The sequence below is a fragment of the Amyelois transitella genome, chromosome 2, assembly GCF_032362555.1.
Source record: "Amyelois transitella isolate CPQ chromosome 2, ilAmyTran1.1, whole genome shotgun sequence".
Lineage (NCBI taxonomy): Eukaryota > Metazoa > Arthropoda > Insecta > Lepidoptera > Pyralidae > Amyelois > Amyelois transitella.
This window is the reverse complement of record NC_083505.1, coordinates 333,653-350,244: the sequence shown is the minus strand read 5'-3', so window position 1 is coordinate 350,244 and position 16,592 is coordinate 333,653. Positions and strand designations below refer to the sequence as shown.

At 35.1% G+C, this 16,592-nt stretch overlaps 1 protein-coding gene across 1 annotated transcript in view; it reads left to right on the top strand.

Moving 5' to 3' along the window:
* Positions 1-16,592, top strand: part of LOC106134120 (neuroligin-1) — a 104,040-nt gene that overhangs the window by 51,890 nt on the left and 35,558 nt on the right. The window lies entirely within an intron of this gene.

The window sequence follows — 16,592 nt, the reverse complement described above, 5'->3', positions numbered from 1 at the left end:
TTTTTAGTAGAATATTAAGTAAGAGGTAAAAAAATATAAATACTTTCATCAAAATTCTCAAAACGAGCATTTTTGAAGGAAATGCATTGAACTGCACCCACTAATATCCATTTGTGCTGAAAAAAAATTATCATTTTTTGATTAAAAATGGAACCTGTGCATAGTTGTCCGGCATAACAGATAAATACGATTAGGAATTTTCAATTCTCTCTCTCAAAGACAAAATAGTTTTCTCAACATCAGAATTCAAAGAAGCGGTTAAAACAATTAAAATTTAAACAATGATTCAATGAACACAACTTATTGGAAGTAGCTTCGAAATTGTTCAAAAGACAGACGTTATATTCATTGGCTTAGAAAAAATACCCTTTTGGTTACAGTTAACGATAACAAATTACTTGACCAAGGAACGTATTTGTAAAGCAATTTGCTTGATGACCTTACATAGCCGCGGGCGGATATAAATGTGCGTTTTTCCTTTATTTATTTATCTCTATTAGGGAAACAAACAGTTACATGGTTGTTTATTAATATTATCTTATAATATGATGCATAAATCAATAAAGTTTCCTCCGTTTACTAATAAATAGTATTGACAAGAAAAGAGAATTATGTCTTTAAACTAATTTTAAATGACCTTAAGTATAAGTTGAAGAAATCAAGGCCATTGTAAATGTTTTATTTTTGCTCTGCCGACCACATCAAATGCTTAAAAGACTTCTACAGCATTTCGCGACTCCATCTACTCTCGTCGGCTTAGTTTTAACATTTCGCAATGATGCCTGATTTGATCAATATATGTTATAGCTAATTGAGAATTTTAGATAAATGAGAAAGCTCCCATTCTGGTCGGGAAGCGACGAAAAAATGGAGTACCGAAAGAATTTCTTGTTGAGGTACTATTTATAAATAGCTACTACAAGTATAAAGATATAAGAAAATATAAAGACACACGTAACATACCTTTATTTTATGTCTTGTTAAGGTGAGGTCATTTTTAAGGCTCAATTCCTTCATTAACCAGTATTGTATTGTTGAATATTGTTTCTGTATACCTACGCCGAACCACAGTAAATTTGTATGGCGGTAGTCGCTTAAAGGCATTGTAAGGTCCGAATGTTTCGTAGCTTTGCGTACAAAATTCAGAGTGATGCATACATACATATGAATGCATCACTCTGAATTTTGTACGCAAATGTATGTACATTTGGTCACGTCTATATCCTTTGTGGGGTAGACAGAGCCAACAGTGTTGAAAAGACGATAGGCCACGCTATTCGGTTCAATGATAGAATTGAGGTTCAAATAGTGACAGGTTGCTAGCCCATCGCCTAAAAAAGAATTCCAAGTTTGTAAGCTTATCCCTTAATCGCCTTTTACGACAGCCATAGGAAAGAGATGGAGTGGTCCTATCCATTTTTGTACTGGTGCCGGGAACCACACGGCATTCTGAGTGATAAAGACGTTATTTTTTCTCGTAAAGTTTCAGTCTTTGATCACAAAGTAAAAAATAGTCCGTCCGGCAGAGTTGTAAAGCGCTAGCTCTCATTTGCATGGAAATACCGAGCGGGCGGCGATCAGATTGCGTTGTTTTTTTTGTGCGACGCATTTTATCCGAACCACCGCTAATCCACTGGCTAACACTGGTATTCACAGAATGTTAGATAAATAAAGCGCCGTGTGGTTCCCTGCATCAATGAAAAAAAGAATAGGACCACTCCATCTCGTTCCCATGGATGTCGTAATAGGCGAATAAGTGAAAGACTTATAAACTTGGGATTCGTTTTTTAGGCGATGAGCTAGCAACTTGTCGCTATTTGAATCTCAATTCTGTCATTAAGCTGAACAGTTGAACGTGGACTTTTAGTCTTTTTAAGACTGCTGGCTATGTCTACCCCGCAAGGGTTTATACCTATATGTTAGATAAAATTAGTTTTTATCTAGCATTTTATCCATTGTTTATATTGCTTTAAATCCGCTATTATGTTAATGCTTGTTGCTATTAAATATCTTTATTTTATACTTAATGGCCATCAAAAGTCTTTAAAACTTGAGATTCTTCTTTTTGGCGGCTCAATTCCATCATAGATGTGATTATGTGTATAGATATAAGTGGCAAAGGGAACTTATGTCTGTTTGTATAGCTGTAACACATCTATGTAATACAGAAGCGGCGTTGCAATAATTCCCTGCATTTACCGCGTTAAATCATCTACACGCCGTGGTTAATGCCGGTGCATAGCTAATTGTATGCAGTTAATTCACACGATAACATACATTACTGCTTTTGTCTATTATGTATCGTTATTGATTCAAATAGTGACAGGTTGCTAGCCCATCGCCTAAAAGAAGAAACCCAAGTTAATAAGCATATCCCTTAGTCGCCTTTTACGACATCCGTGGGAAAGAGATGGAGTGGTCCTATTCTTTTTTCTAATTAACCAAGCCAAACAGCTGAGCGTGGCCTATCAGTCTTTTCAAGAATGGTGGCTCTGTCTACCCCGCTAGGGATATAGACGTGATCATATGTATATATGTAGGTATGTTGATTGTTATGCAGAGTCAGTCGACTAGAAAGTGCACTTGTATCAAGGAATTGAAATTCGATTCACCTAAAACTATTTTGTAGCTAAGAAAAACGTAATATATGCCAAATTCTTCTATGCACGTGTATATTGTAAACTAGAGGCTGCCCGCGACTTTGTCCGCATGGAAATCCTCTCATAATTTAACAATCAATCCCGCGGGAACTCCGGGATAAAAAGTAGCCTATATGTTTTTCTGGGTCTTCAGCTACCTACATACCAAATTTCTTAGTAATCGGTTCAGTAGTTTTTGCGTGAAAGAGTAACAAACATCCATACTGACATCCTGGCATACTCACAAACTTTCGCACTTATAATATTAGTATGATAATCAAAAGAAAGGTATAAGCCTTTCTCTTGATTATCCATTATAACTTGGGATTCTTCTTTAAGGTTATGAGTTAACAACCTGTCACTATCTTAATCGTTATTCCACCATTTAGCCATCCAGCTTAACGTGGCCTTTGTCTTCTGTAAGTTTTTACTTACGGTTTGTTTGTCCGTCTCTTACGTCAAAACCACTAAACTGAACTCTATAAAATTTTACGTTAATATAGTTTGGAGTACCGAATCGCACATAGGGTTCTTATCAAAACGGGCGAGGCCTCGACGAAAGTTAGTAAGGCATAAACACAATATTATTATGTGGGAGAAGTTTTGTTTTTTGTTTTTATTTAAATCCTTTTTGTTAGCTGACGTCTTACTTACTTTTACGTTGGTAACATTAAGATATAGAATAGGGAGTCTGTGGTACGATGTAAGACGTTATAAAATGTGTTTTTTTTTAAAGTCCATAAAATTAAGAAGATTTACGATATAATTCCGCACTGTTTTACTTTCATTCCCACATATATGTGAATTGAACACAATGAATTACTAATCCTAAATAGTGGCTAATATCAGGGGTCTTTGCGGGCATTCGTGTCCAATCTACCATGCTACCCGCCTTCTACCTACCCCAATACCCGCCCGCTGCCTACCCCGCTACCCGCCCAGCTGCCTACCCCGCCGACCGCGGATGTCCACATGCCTGCCTCCAATCAATCCTCGCAACAGTGAACCGTTTCTCATTACGTTTTGTGTCCCCGACAATGTAACAGGAAATTAATATCGACTCTGTAACTGAAAGGCCATTAATATTTAGTCAAACATAGTGGAAATTTATTTATCTTTGTCGGTTTTATAGAGTTTTATGGCAGGTTTATAGGTTGCGAGAACATTAGCAACATTTAGATATAATTGTACTAATTCTTCTGAATTTTCCAATTCCAACGCAAACTATAAATGCGAAAGTAAGTATGTATGTTTGTTACCTTTTCCCGTGTTATCTACTAAACCAGTGTTAAACTAAATTTTTGTTTAGGTATATAAGTAAGAGTCTGGAGCAGGACATAAGGTATTTTTAATCCCGGTAAAAAATAAAGTTATGGTTGAATTTGCAAAAGTCTTGTATTTTTCGGCTCTTAATTCTCACGGGTGAATATGTGGCTACAAACTAATAAAGATATAATAGAGATGATTCTTTTTGATTCTTTACAGTCTAGTGGTATATATGTGGATAACATTACTTACTATTAAAAATAATATTATGCAGTAGTGTGGTTCCTGGCACCAATATAAAAAAAATAGGACACTCCATCTCTTTCCCATGGATGTCGTAAAAGGCGACTAAGGCATAGGCTTACAAAATTCAGTCTTTTCAAGACTGTTGGCTCTGTCTAGCCCGCAAGGGATATAGACGTGACCATATGTATGTATGTATTATGATAACTCTTAATACAAAAGAGCTTTAGGTATGATAAAACAGAGCAAGAAAATACTTTTAACCAATCTGATTTCTATCATGAATGTAGAAGCTCTATTTCTTTAAGTTTTAAAGCGCAAATTTCAATTCAGTAATAATCAAACAAAATAACCTAAGTGGCACTATCGTGGCCAATCACCATTCAGAGTTGAATTTTCAAAGTCGAAGAGTGGAGTCCTAGTTAAATAATATCGATGGACGTTATCAATATTGGTTTAGCTGAAATCTGGTTAAAGTCTGCCTGGAATGGACGCCTGTCGAATTCTTAATGGCTGTATCGGATGTAACTACTCTACCAATGACCAACAGATAAATAGATACTGCACAGGATATAGCAAAACTGAAGACTTGCTGTTTAAAAGTATAACTCATATTTGATTAAATAATGTAACGTAATATTTGATTTAAAAAAACTTAACTCAAATGTTAGCAATCTAGCGGGGTTATTCTGCTAGCGCGGGTGCGTTGCCTTGACGTGACGACATTAGAAGACCTGCTGTTTACAGTTTTGATAACTAATATTATTGAAAAATATTGTATTTTATGGTAACAGTTCATAACATATTTCATAGAATCTTCAAAATTAATTTTATAATCTGTGATAACAAAATTTAACTTCTTTCGACAATGGGAAGCAGCGTTAAATTCCCTGGTCACGTCGTCCACTTCACGATATCTAGCAGTATGTATGTCTATGTTTACGGCAGTGGGTCGGATTAGTTAGAAGCCAGTTTTGCAGTTTCAACTGTCTGTAAATGTGGGGATTTTGTTACAATTTCCACATTTACAGACAGTTGAAAGTTTACATTAGTTGCTTAAATACTTTTAGGCAATTGTCAATTTAAACTTATTAGCTAGCTAGTACCGTGTGGTTCCTGGCACCAATACAAAAAAGGATAGGACCACTCCATCTAGGCTTACAAACTTGGGATTCTTTTTTAGGCGATGGGCTAGCAACCTGTCACTATTTGAATCTCAATTCTATCATTAAGCCAAATAGCTGAATGAACATGGCCATTCAGTCTTTTCAACACTGTTGGCTCTGTCTACCACGCAAGGGATATAGACGTGACCATATGTATGTAGCTTAACTTGGAAAAGATTCATTAATACAATATCTATATCCAGAATGTCTAATAAGAGCGGCTTTGTTTTACACGAGAGATTAATCTGCACCCTTTTTTCTTGTAATCTTTCAGAAGCAGTCAAATTAATTGGGGATCAGGCGCTGGCAGCCCACAGCGAGGCTCCTTTTTGGCTTACATTCTATTAATCGTAATCCACAAAGCAAAGAACGCACGTGGCGGGCGTTCTTGTCTCTGTGTTGTAGATTAATCATTCTTTGACGTTGATATTGTATCAAAAGATATAAGAATGATATAGCTTACGGTGAGATGGCCAAATAAAGATGAAAATTTTGATTGTCGCTTACAGAAACCAAGATGCTTTGTGAAATGAAATAGTCTGTTACTTTCTGCAAGGCTTTATAAAATGCAGCCGTAGAAATACTGATAACATACGAACATACATAAAATCATGCCTTTCTCCTGGAGGGGTAGGCAGCGACTACATCTTTCAACTTGCCACGATCTCTGCATACTTCGTTCGCTTCATCCACATTCATAACTCTCTTCATGCAAGCTCTGCGGTTTCGGGTACTCTTGACCTGATCTTTTGCCAGTTTTGTAAGTACTGATAACAACTTCAGTAATGAAACTGAAACTAAGTAGTGACTGCAGCTACATACTTATATCATAATGAAAAGTCATAAGTCTATGACTACTATAAGTAGTCACTTATTACTCGTAATAGTACAGCGAAATAATCAATGAATTATGAACCTTTCACATTCCAAGACATATCCGTGTTTTGTCACAAAATCTACCTTCTACACAAATCATTATCTTTCTAAATATTTATACAAATAAAACTTTAGGTAAGAAAAGAGAAAAAGTGTGAGAGTAAAATTTAAATCCTCACTTTATGAACAATATATAAAAAGTGTCAAAACTATCACTGTTCCGTTTAATCAATGTACCCAATACTTTTGTGGTGCAAGTATTTTGTTTCAAAGTTCAACCAGGCAGGTAGGCAACCCTTTGTGTCCCTTCCAATACTTTTCAATTTGATCAGGGTAACAGGAAGATTGTCCGAATTCTTGTGCCCTTTTTGTTTTCAAGTTACTAACACAATCATGTAGTTTTGGCCACCTCGCTCGGAGTCGTGACAAAAGCAGTCAACATAACAGTAACGTTTAATTTTTGACATTAAATAATAATATCTTATACAATAAATGAGAAAAGTACTAATAATAAATATACCTAATTAAATAATTTAAACTAATATTATTTATTTTGTAATAATAAAAAAAACTATTCTAAATTACAAACTAAAAACATTATTATTTAAATTATACTTAAAGCAGGCATATTATTAACTTGTTAATAATATACATATAAAGAATCTTGCTTCTGAACACAACTTTATTTAGTTCGCATATTGTACTAAGTATAAAGTATTATCTAATTACGAAGATTATTACATAAAAGAATTTTAAATAACTAGCAGATGGTGATATATTTTAATATTATATTTTAGTTATCTGAGGAAGATTTATTTGTATATAAATAAATATAATAAATAAATAACAAATTAAATAAAAAAACTAAATATAATACATAAATAAATAACATAAACGTTATCCGTGCGAAGCCGGGAGGGGCCGCTAGTGTTATATATGTATTTCAAAGTCATCTGGTATATCACCAAAATTTTTGTACCTATACACACATAAATTGATTTTAATAAATAAACTGACGTTGAAATTTATTTTGCATTTTCCAACTAAATACAGCACAATAATATATTCCGATAGGTACAGTTCACACAACATGATATAGTTTTATCTCTTTCGTTGTTTATGAGATCATAAGAAAGCCTCTTTATAGGCAAATAAACCTGGATTTACGTTGGTAACTTCTTAAATGTATGACTGAATTTCATGAAAGTAAGTCAGGGTTTCGGGTACTCTTGACCTAAACATCTCTTATAGGAAACAAAAAATTTTGAATGAAGTAAATCATCTTGATTTTGATAACCCAAGTGATATTTTTCACCGAAGTGGAATAAATCTCTAATATCGCATTAACGCTCCTAACTAACGGTCATTGAATTCATTATTTTTTCGTGCATTTGCTTAACTTCCAGTTTTTCATGTGAGGTCGATTTATTAAAATTATTTTTCATCACGAAGCAGATAGCTGAATGTGGCTTTTCTTTTCGAAACTGTTGGCTCTGCCTATTCCGTAAGGGATAACCACGTATTTATGTATTCCCTAAGGAGACACTGTAGTCTATTGAAAAAAAAATCTTAATCCTTCTTTATCATTATTTACCAAAAAAAATTCCCAGAAATCCTAAAATCTCCAGAAAACTTAAACAAAACGAAATCGGTTTCGACGATGCGATGAATAAAATTACAAAACATTGTAACGCAAAACTTGTTTGTCGGCAGCCGTGACTCGATTACAAACTGTATTTTCGTATAATTTCTCCTAAATGAGACCTCCCGCTTGTCTTTCGCAATCAAACACAGATTTGGAAAGGGTTTGTTGTTTTTACTTATATTTATTTTACTCTTCATAGAATTCTGTGAACTCAAAGATGTATCTTATATTTAAAATTCTCGTGTCACAATGTTCGCTCCCATACTCCTCCGAAACGGCTTGACCGATTCTCATGAAATTTTGTGAGCATATTGAGTAGGTCTGAGAATCGGCCAACATCTATTTTTTAAACCCCTTAGTGATAAAGGTTGTGCACCCTTAAGATTATTTTTTAACTAGAAATATTTAATTTAAAAAATAATATGGCAAAACAACGTTTGCCGGGACAGCTAGTTTTAATATTAAAATAGCTTTGATTGAATAATTCATAGTATTATATTTATATTTATGAATTTATAATTATTATTTAAACACACGTCATACGTTTTTATTTCTAACAGAGTGCCAATAAGTTAATACTCGGATGGCTCATTGATTGAATTGAGAATTAGTTGGCTGAAATCCAGGAGGAATAAAGAAAGATGCTGACAATATATTTCAAGAATACATTCCTTTAATCCTTTACAGGGTAAAGCCAGCAGTCTCAGAAAGACTGAAATGCCACGTTCACGCGGAATGGCTTAGTGATGAAATTGAAATCCGAATAGTGACATGTTCTAAAACACTAAGATTTTTGCTGAATTCAAAAAATACTATTTTCTTTTTCCAGTAAAAAATCCCCCTTAAGGGGAGGGTCGTACAGCCTCATCTGCATAACTGTAGTTTGAAGTTGTCGCCTTGAATAACGTTAAATATGCGACCAACTTTTGAATAATATCCGCGGCGCAACTCCGCTCTCAATTCTGACTTTGTATCAAATTGTTCGGAGTCGCGCTCCGCTGGAAAACTGAACATATTTTTATATTTTTGGCTTTATGTATGTTGACTAAATTATAAAAGGGTGATCTCAACACTTGTTTTATAAACTCAATTTTGTTTTAATAAAATAATCCTTTTTTAACAGGATTTTATTTCGTCTTAAATTTTTTTATTTGTTATTGTTTCTTGTTAAATATTTTATTCAAATAGAAAACTGTTATTAACGTTTTGTTTGCTTTGTTAGGTAATTAAGGTTATCAATTATTGCAAACAATAAAGGGTACCTACAAAATAAAATCTAATATAAAACATAATCAAAATCTAAGCTTTTAACAATTTATATCTGTAACCCAAAAACAGGAAAACCTGCGTTGTACAACAAATAGATACATTGATTAGCAGGATTATTGTTTGCCCCCAGAGTAATAATAATTATATGGAGTGCCCAGTGGGTTGTACAGTGGGAACTATGTATTTAATATCTACAAAATCCACTGACCAACGATTGGTCCCTTTGTGAATGATTTTACTTGTGTCCAAATCGTAAATTATTATTAAATAGCCGCCAGGTACCGTAAGTCGACCAATTAGCTAAAATTAATTGCGTTAAATTATACATTATAAATACCGTTTGTTATATTTCGAAAGTTGATCAACTACCTAGAAAATTGATCAATTAACGATACTTGCTAGTTTCCGGTGACATATACTCGTATAAGTATTAATTACAAAATATAGTGTCGTTAAGTTAGTATCTCGTTACACAAGTCTCGAACTTACTAAGAGGCTAACTGGGTAATCTGTCCCGTATAATATTTATTATTACTTGAGTTATCTTATTCTGATTCTGATTGAAAAGCAAAGTTACAATAATTTCATTTAGATGGACGTCTAGACTACCATCAAAAAGAAGTCAGGCTATATTGTAATTTCTACAAGAAATCTCGGACTGTTATCATGACTTTTAGAGAAGAGGGATAGTAAAAACTTTGGGAAAAATTTGATAAATGACAACTTGATCAAAGGGTCTGTCTTAGGGGTTAAATTAAATTATATAAAATATTAAATATACAATTACCAAAATTGTTGTTCACAATTTTTAAATATAAAAAAAAATATCATAATTACTGACTACTGAAACACGTTTTTTTTATTCAGTTGCGCACTCTAGCATAAGTCAATACAAACATACTTACTCTGTGACGGTCCCCAATTGCGGTCTTAAGGGCTTCGGATTCCAGTGAAGCGGCGCAATCAGGCTTCGTGTCGGCTATCGCTGCTAATTGGCCGACTACCGCCTGTTACAAAAGGCACAATTTGCCCGACCCCGAAGTAAAAACATTCGCGATTTGTATGGCTTTAAGTTTATGTCATGTTGTGTGTCTTTAATCAGAAGTATGGATACTTGAGCATTAAGTAACATACATACATATAACCACGTTGTCGCTCTTTACGGGGTAGACAGCCATTACAAGGTCAAAAAGACAGGAAGGCCACGTTCAACGCTAGTTATGGCTTGATGATGGAACGAACTGCGAAACTCGCTATACATACGCTACGAATCTCGTAGCATTGCTACGAGACTGTTACTCTGTGCTACGATACTCGTAGCATAGTACTGACTGAGTGTAATGGTTCACACATTATTAAGATTATTGTTATCATTACTGATACAGGTTCGAGATATCTAATTCTGACCTGAATTTTATCCTGACATTTTATTTAAATAAAGCCGATCGCATATTTTGTTATTCACATCATGCGCATGCTCAAAAGAACTTTTGTAATCTAATTTGTGTGTAGATGTGAAAGAAAAATTTATAAAAAAAAATAACAAAATATGTAGGAGCTGTTATAACGACACTTCTAAATTACGACTTTTGTGTATTAATAACTATAGTTTGCTATTACTATAGTGGTCCTATTCTTTTTTGTATTGGTGCCGTGTGATTCCTGGCACCAATACAAAAAGAATAGGACCACTCCATCTCTTTCCCATGGATGTCGTAAAAGGCGACTAAGGGATAGGCTTACAAATTTGGGATTCTTTTTTAGGTAATGGGCTAGCAACCTGTCACTAGTTGAATCTCAATTCTATCGTTAAGCCAAATAGCTGAAAGTGGCCATTCAGTCTTTTCTATACTTTTGGCTCTGTCTACCCCGCAAGGGATATAGACGTGCCCGTATGTATGTTTGCTATTACACTCACAAAAACAAGCTACTATAAACTATATTTTCCTTAGATATCAAATCCACGACCCGCGTTTCTTAATCCAAACCCCCACACCACTAAACCATTAAGACAGTTTATCAAACTCCTCAACCAACACAATATGCGTTGGCATGATCTGCAGATTCCATTTGCATACTAATCCAGAAGATTGAGCGTTAGTGCGGCCTGCTAGATTATACGGAGATGAGCCAGGATTAGAGAGAAAACACATTGTAGGAATCCTATCCAGGTTTTTTATCTCTCGTTTTCTCCATAATAATTTAAACGGATACGGATAACGGATTTGCTGGTGAAGAAATGCTGGTGTTGGTATTAAAATATTTAGGTATGTATTTTTCGGTACTGTGTTCTTCCCGGCACCAATACAAAAATAATAGAACCACTCTATCTCTTTCCCTTGGATGTCGTAAAAGGCGACTAAGGGATAGGCTTACAAACTTGGGATTCTTTTTTAGTCGATGGGCTAGCAACCTGTCACTATTTGAATGTCAATTCTATCATTAAGCCAAATAGCTGAACGTGGCCATTCAGTCTTTTCAAGAGTGGTGGCTCTGCCTACCCCGCAAGGGATATAGACGTGACAATATGTATGTATTTTTCGGCTAAACGAATTTGAATGAAACTTCATAGTTATTTAGCTTAAAATTCACAAGCAATCGAAGCAAGGTGACGCTAGTAGTAAACCTTGATTTCATTTCATTATTGCCACATCCCATGGGTATCGGTGCTTATTACGGTAAATAAGGTTTTACAGTAATTTTGCATATTTCACGGCCTATATACATACATATTGTCAGGTCTATAAACCTTGCGGAGTAGGCAGAGTCAAAAGTCTTTAAAATAACTGATAGGCTACGTTCAGCTGTTTGGCTTAGTGATAGAATTGAGATTTAAATAGTGACAGCTTGCTAGCCCATCGCCTAAAACAAGAATCCCAAGTTTGTATTATAAGTTTATAAGCCTATTCTTAAGTCATCTTTTACGACATTTGGGAACGAGATGGAGTGGTCCTATTCTTTTTTTAATTGGTGTCCGGTCTAATAAACTTGTCCAATTTTAAATCTCAATTCTATCATTAAGCCAAACAGCTGAACGTGGCCTATCAGTCTTTTTGGGACTGTTAGCTCTGTCTGCCTCGCAATAGACATGATTATTTATATATGTGTGTGTGTGTGTATTTAAAAACAAATATTTTACCATAGAAAATTCAACAACAGAAACTTTTTATGTTGTCACTAAACAAAAGACATGAAAAGCAAAAGAAAAGGGTGAGACGCACGCGATAACAAATAAATCCTTTTCAAAAATAACAAGTTGGATTACTGCCCGGCGCTAACAGGACAACCTAAATTAAAACTTGTGGATGTTCGTGGCACTCTTACTCTTCTCTTGAAGGTCTCTGTGGCGCAGCGGTAGTGCGATTGTCTGTGACAACGGAGATCCTGGGTTCGAATCCCGGCCAGGGCACGATGGGAAATGAACTTTTTCTGATTGGCCTGGGTTTTGGATGAAATATAAATTATAGTATCGTTGAATAAATATCTCGTAACATAAGTCTTGAACTTACTTCGAGGCTAACTCAATCTGTGTAAACTGTCCCGTACATATTTATTTACTGTAGCAATTACCAGTTAATTTTAAGCGAGATGACTTTCTTTATTAAAACCTGGATATGCAATTAAAAATGAATATATTTTTCAGTTGTGCTAATCCATAAACCAAGTTTTTTCCCTTACGGAAAGACAGATAAACAATATCAAATAATAATAATTTATATTATAGTCATCAAATGGTAATCAATTATACATTAATATTTATACATTATAATTTCATTTTTAAAATAGGGGAGCAACTTGTAAATATATGTATTTTATGTAAGTATTTAAGCTAAACGTGCCATTTCTGAATTTTAAATACTTTTGCCTTTCTCTAGTTTTACTAACAACTAGACGTATGTATATAATATGTAAGACTCTTCAATCAATACAATGCCCAGGCCGCCAGTTTATCTTGTGAGCAGTCAGCGGCTTGATGCTCCAATTAACAGGACAACCCAGCGCACGTCACCGCTGACGTCAGCGATGACGTCAGTGATGACGTCAGCGATGACGTCACGGCTAATTGACACAGCTCAGATAGACTCACTGGTCTTAGGCATACATACATACATACATACATATAATCACACTATTCCTTATTTACTTATTACGATTTCTGTGGCTTGTAACACTGAATAATAGTTCCGTGTGGTTCCCGGCACCAATACAAAAAAGAATAGGACTACTCCATCTCTTTCCCATGGATGTCGGAAAAGGCGACTAAGGGATAGGCTTACAAACTTGGGATTCTTTTTAAGGCGATGGGCTAGCAACCTGTCACTATTTGAATCTCAATTCTATCTTAAAGCCAAATAGCTGAACGTGGCCTATCAGTCTTTAGAAGACTGTTGGCTCTGTCTACCCCGCAAGGGATATAGACGTAATTATATGTGTATGTATGTTATGTAACACTGAATAATAACATTAGTGTAAGACGCTTGCCGTGTGGTTTCCAGCAGAAAAGGACCAATTCATCTCTTTCCCGTGGATGTCCGCTTCCCTTCCCGTACTGATTGTAAAAGCCGATCAATGGAATGGCTTATAATCTTAGAATTCTTCTTTATGGCGATGGGCCAGCAACCTGTCTCTATTTAAATCTCATATATATATATATACATACCTACATATGATCACGTCTATATCCCTTGCAGGGTTGACAGAGCCAACAGCGTTGAAAAGACTGATAAGCCACGTTCAGCTGTTGTTTGGTTGGCTTAATGTAGATAATTGAGATTGAAATAGTGACAGGTTGCTAGCCCATCTCCTAAAATAAGAATCCCAAGTTAACAAGCCTATCCTTTGGTCTCCTTTTACGAAATCCATTGGAACGAGTGGTCCGGGAACCACACGGCACAATATAAATCAACATCCCATCATAGCTGAATATGGCCTTTCACTGTTTTCAAGACTGTTCGCTCTGTCTATCCTGTAAGAGATAAATACATAATTATATGCATGTATCTGTGTATAAACTTCACAAATAATATAAACCCAAAAAAAGAAACAAAAATATTGGCGGCCTCTGTGGCTCAGCGGTGGTACGCTTGTCTGTGACACCGGAGGTCCCGGGTTCGAATCCCGGCCAGGGCATGATGAGAAAAGAACTTTTTCTGATTGTCCTGGGTCTTGGATGTTTATCTATATAAGTATTATATTATAAAATATAGTATCGTTGAGTTAGTATCTCGTAACACAAGTTTCGAACTTACTTCGAGGCTAACTCAATCAGTGTAATTTGTCCCGTATATATTTATTTAATAATATTTGTAAATAACATCCCGAAACTGCTAGAGTTTTCAGACACATTTATGTACGCAGACGATTTGAAGTTTTGTCGAGTTATAGACACAGTGGAAGATTCTATCAAGCTTCAGGCTGACCTAAATAAACTAGTATCTTGGTGCAATCAGAATAATATGAATCTGAATACTTCTAAATGCTATCACGTAAAATTTTCACGGAAAAAAAATCTGTTGCCAACTACTTATATGATTGGTTATGACAAAGTTCATGAACGGGAGGAAATAAAGGATCTCGGTATAATTTTTGATAAAAAATTAACGTTCATTCCGCATTACGATAGTATGATAAAAAGAGCGTCGAAGGTACTTGGTTTTGTTATTCGTAACGCAAAAAATTTTCGTAATGTAAGAACTAAAAAACTCTTGTACAATAACTTGGTGCGTAGTATATTGGAATACGGAAGCGTCGTTTGGAGACCCCACTTTTCAACTCATGCCCTAAGAATAGAACGGATCCAAAAGAGATTTATGTGGCACTTGGCTCATTCGAGTGGTATCTCAAAACAAACACTGCCCTCATATAGTAGGCGAATGTCACATTTCAAAGTTGAATCTCTTACGATCCGTAGAAGTCTAATTGATCTCGCTCTTGCATGGAAATTATTAAATAATTCATTAGACTGCCCTGAATTATTAAGCAAATTTAGATTCCGGGTACCATTCAGATACCCGCGTAAAAGTATAGACCCACTCAGTCCCTGTTTTCGCAGAACTAAATTTGGTGCTAATTCACCAGTACCCAGAATGAGTAGATTAATAAATGAATTGAGCTCTGTTATGGATATAAATGCGGACCCGTTGGGTAGGGTACGGAAAGCTGCTTCCCAACACTTAGCAAAGAATTAGATTAAAGTTGTGTAAAGTTAGGCTAATTTGGTAAGATTTTTGATGCATGTCGTGTTTACCTCTAAGTGTTTGTTACATTAAGAAAGATGGTTTTTGTAAAATATTAAAACTAAGTGTGAATGTAAACAAATGTTGGTAAACCTAATAAAATAAATAAAAAAAAAAAAAAAAAAATATTTATTATTTATATTTTATCAAAAATTTTAGTGTTTGATGCGTGTGTGATAAAAGTTCGTCGCACACGCTCGCTTGTACCGCAGACTACAACTTCTAATTCAATGGCGCGAGCACTCGTTGCATATTTCATGAAGTTCAGAATTTAACGGTCCAACATTTCCGCTTGTTTGCTCTGTGTTAGTGCAAAGTGTGCGACATTTTGCTCTTACGTGGATTTCAATTTGATTAGTTCTATTTAAAAATGGTACCTGGTTGACCGAGCGGTGCTCGGTGAGCGTGAGAAAAACCAAAATCTGTGCTAATATTATAAAGCTGATGAGATTGTTTGTTTGGACGCGCTAATCTCAGGAACTAATGGTTCGAATTTAAAAAAAAACTTTTTGTGTTGAATAGACCATTTATCGAGGAAGGCTTAAGTGTACATAACATCACGCTGCAAATATTAGGAGCGAAGAAGTAAAGGAAAATGTGGAAAAAACCGGGGAAAATTATTCATTCCTGAGGGCTTCAATGATGCCCAAAATAACTATTCCACGCGGACGAAGTCGCGGGCACGGCTAGTAGTAAATAAAAACTATCGAACTTTACATACCTCCAACGTGAAACCCGATCGATCAGATTTTTTTACTAATTCAATGTTTTAATTAAAAAAGATAGATTTAGTTTATAAATACATATTCATAAACTATATATACAGAGTCACAAAAGTCTGATAGGAGTTACTGTACTTATGTAAATCATTAGGTAAGGATTGATTTTATTTATTTTTATAATTGTACCGTAATAAGTTAAGTAAGTTACAAGCTTCAATTCATTTTAGGGCTCAGTTTGTGGGGTTTGTCTGTATATATTTTACGAGTAGTTATTTTAGAATTGGCACAACCAAAAATGTCCGTTTGAGTCGGGATTGGAAAGACGCGGACGGCTGTCAGCTTAGCGGCGCAGTCGCCGGCCTAATACTGCGGACGCCTCTCTCAACACTAAAGAACTAGTAAACTCTGAACAACATATTCGGGAAAATAAAGTCGAATTTTATTTTTTTATAATCGATACTAATATTATAAAGCTAAAGAGTTTGTTTGCTTGAACGCGCTAATCTCAGGAACTAATGGTTTGAATTGAA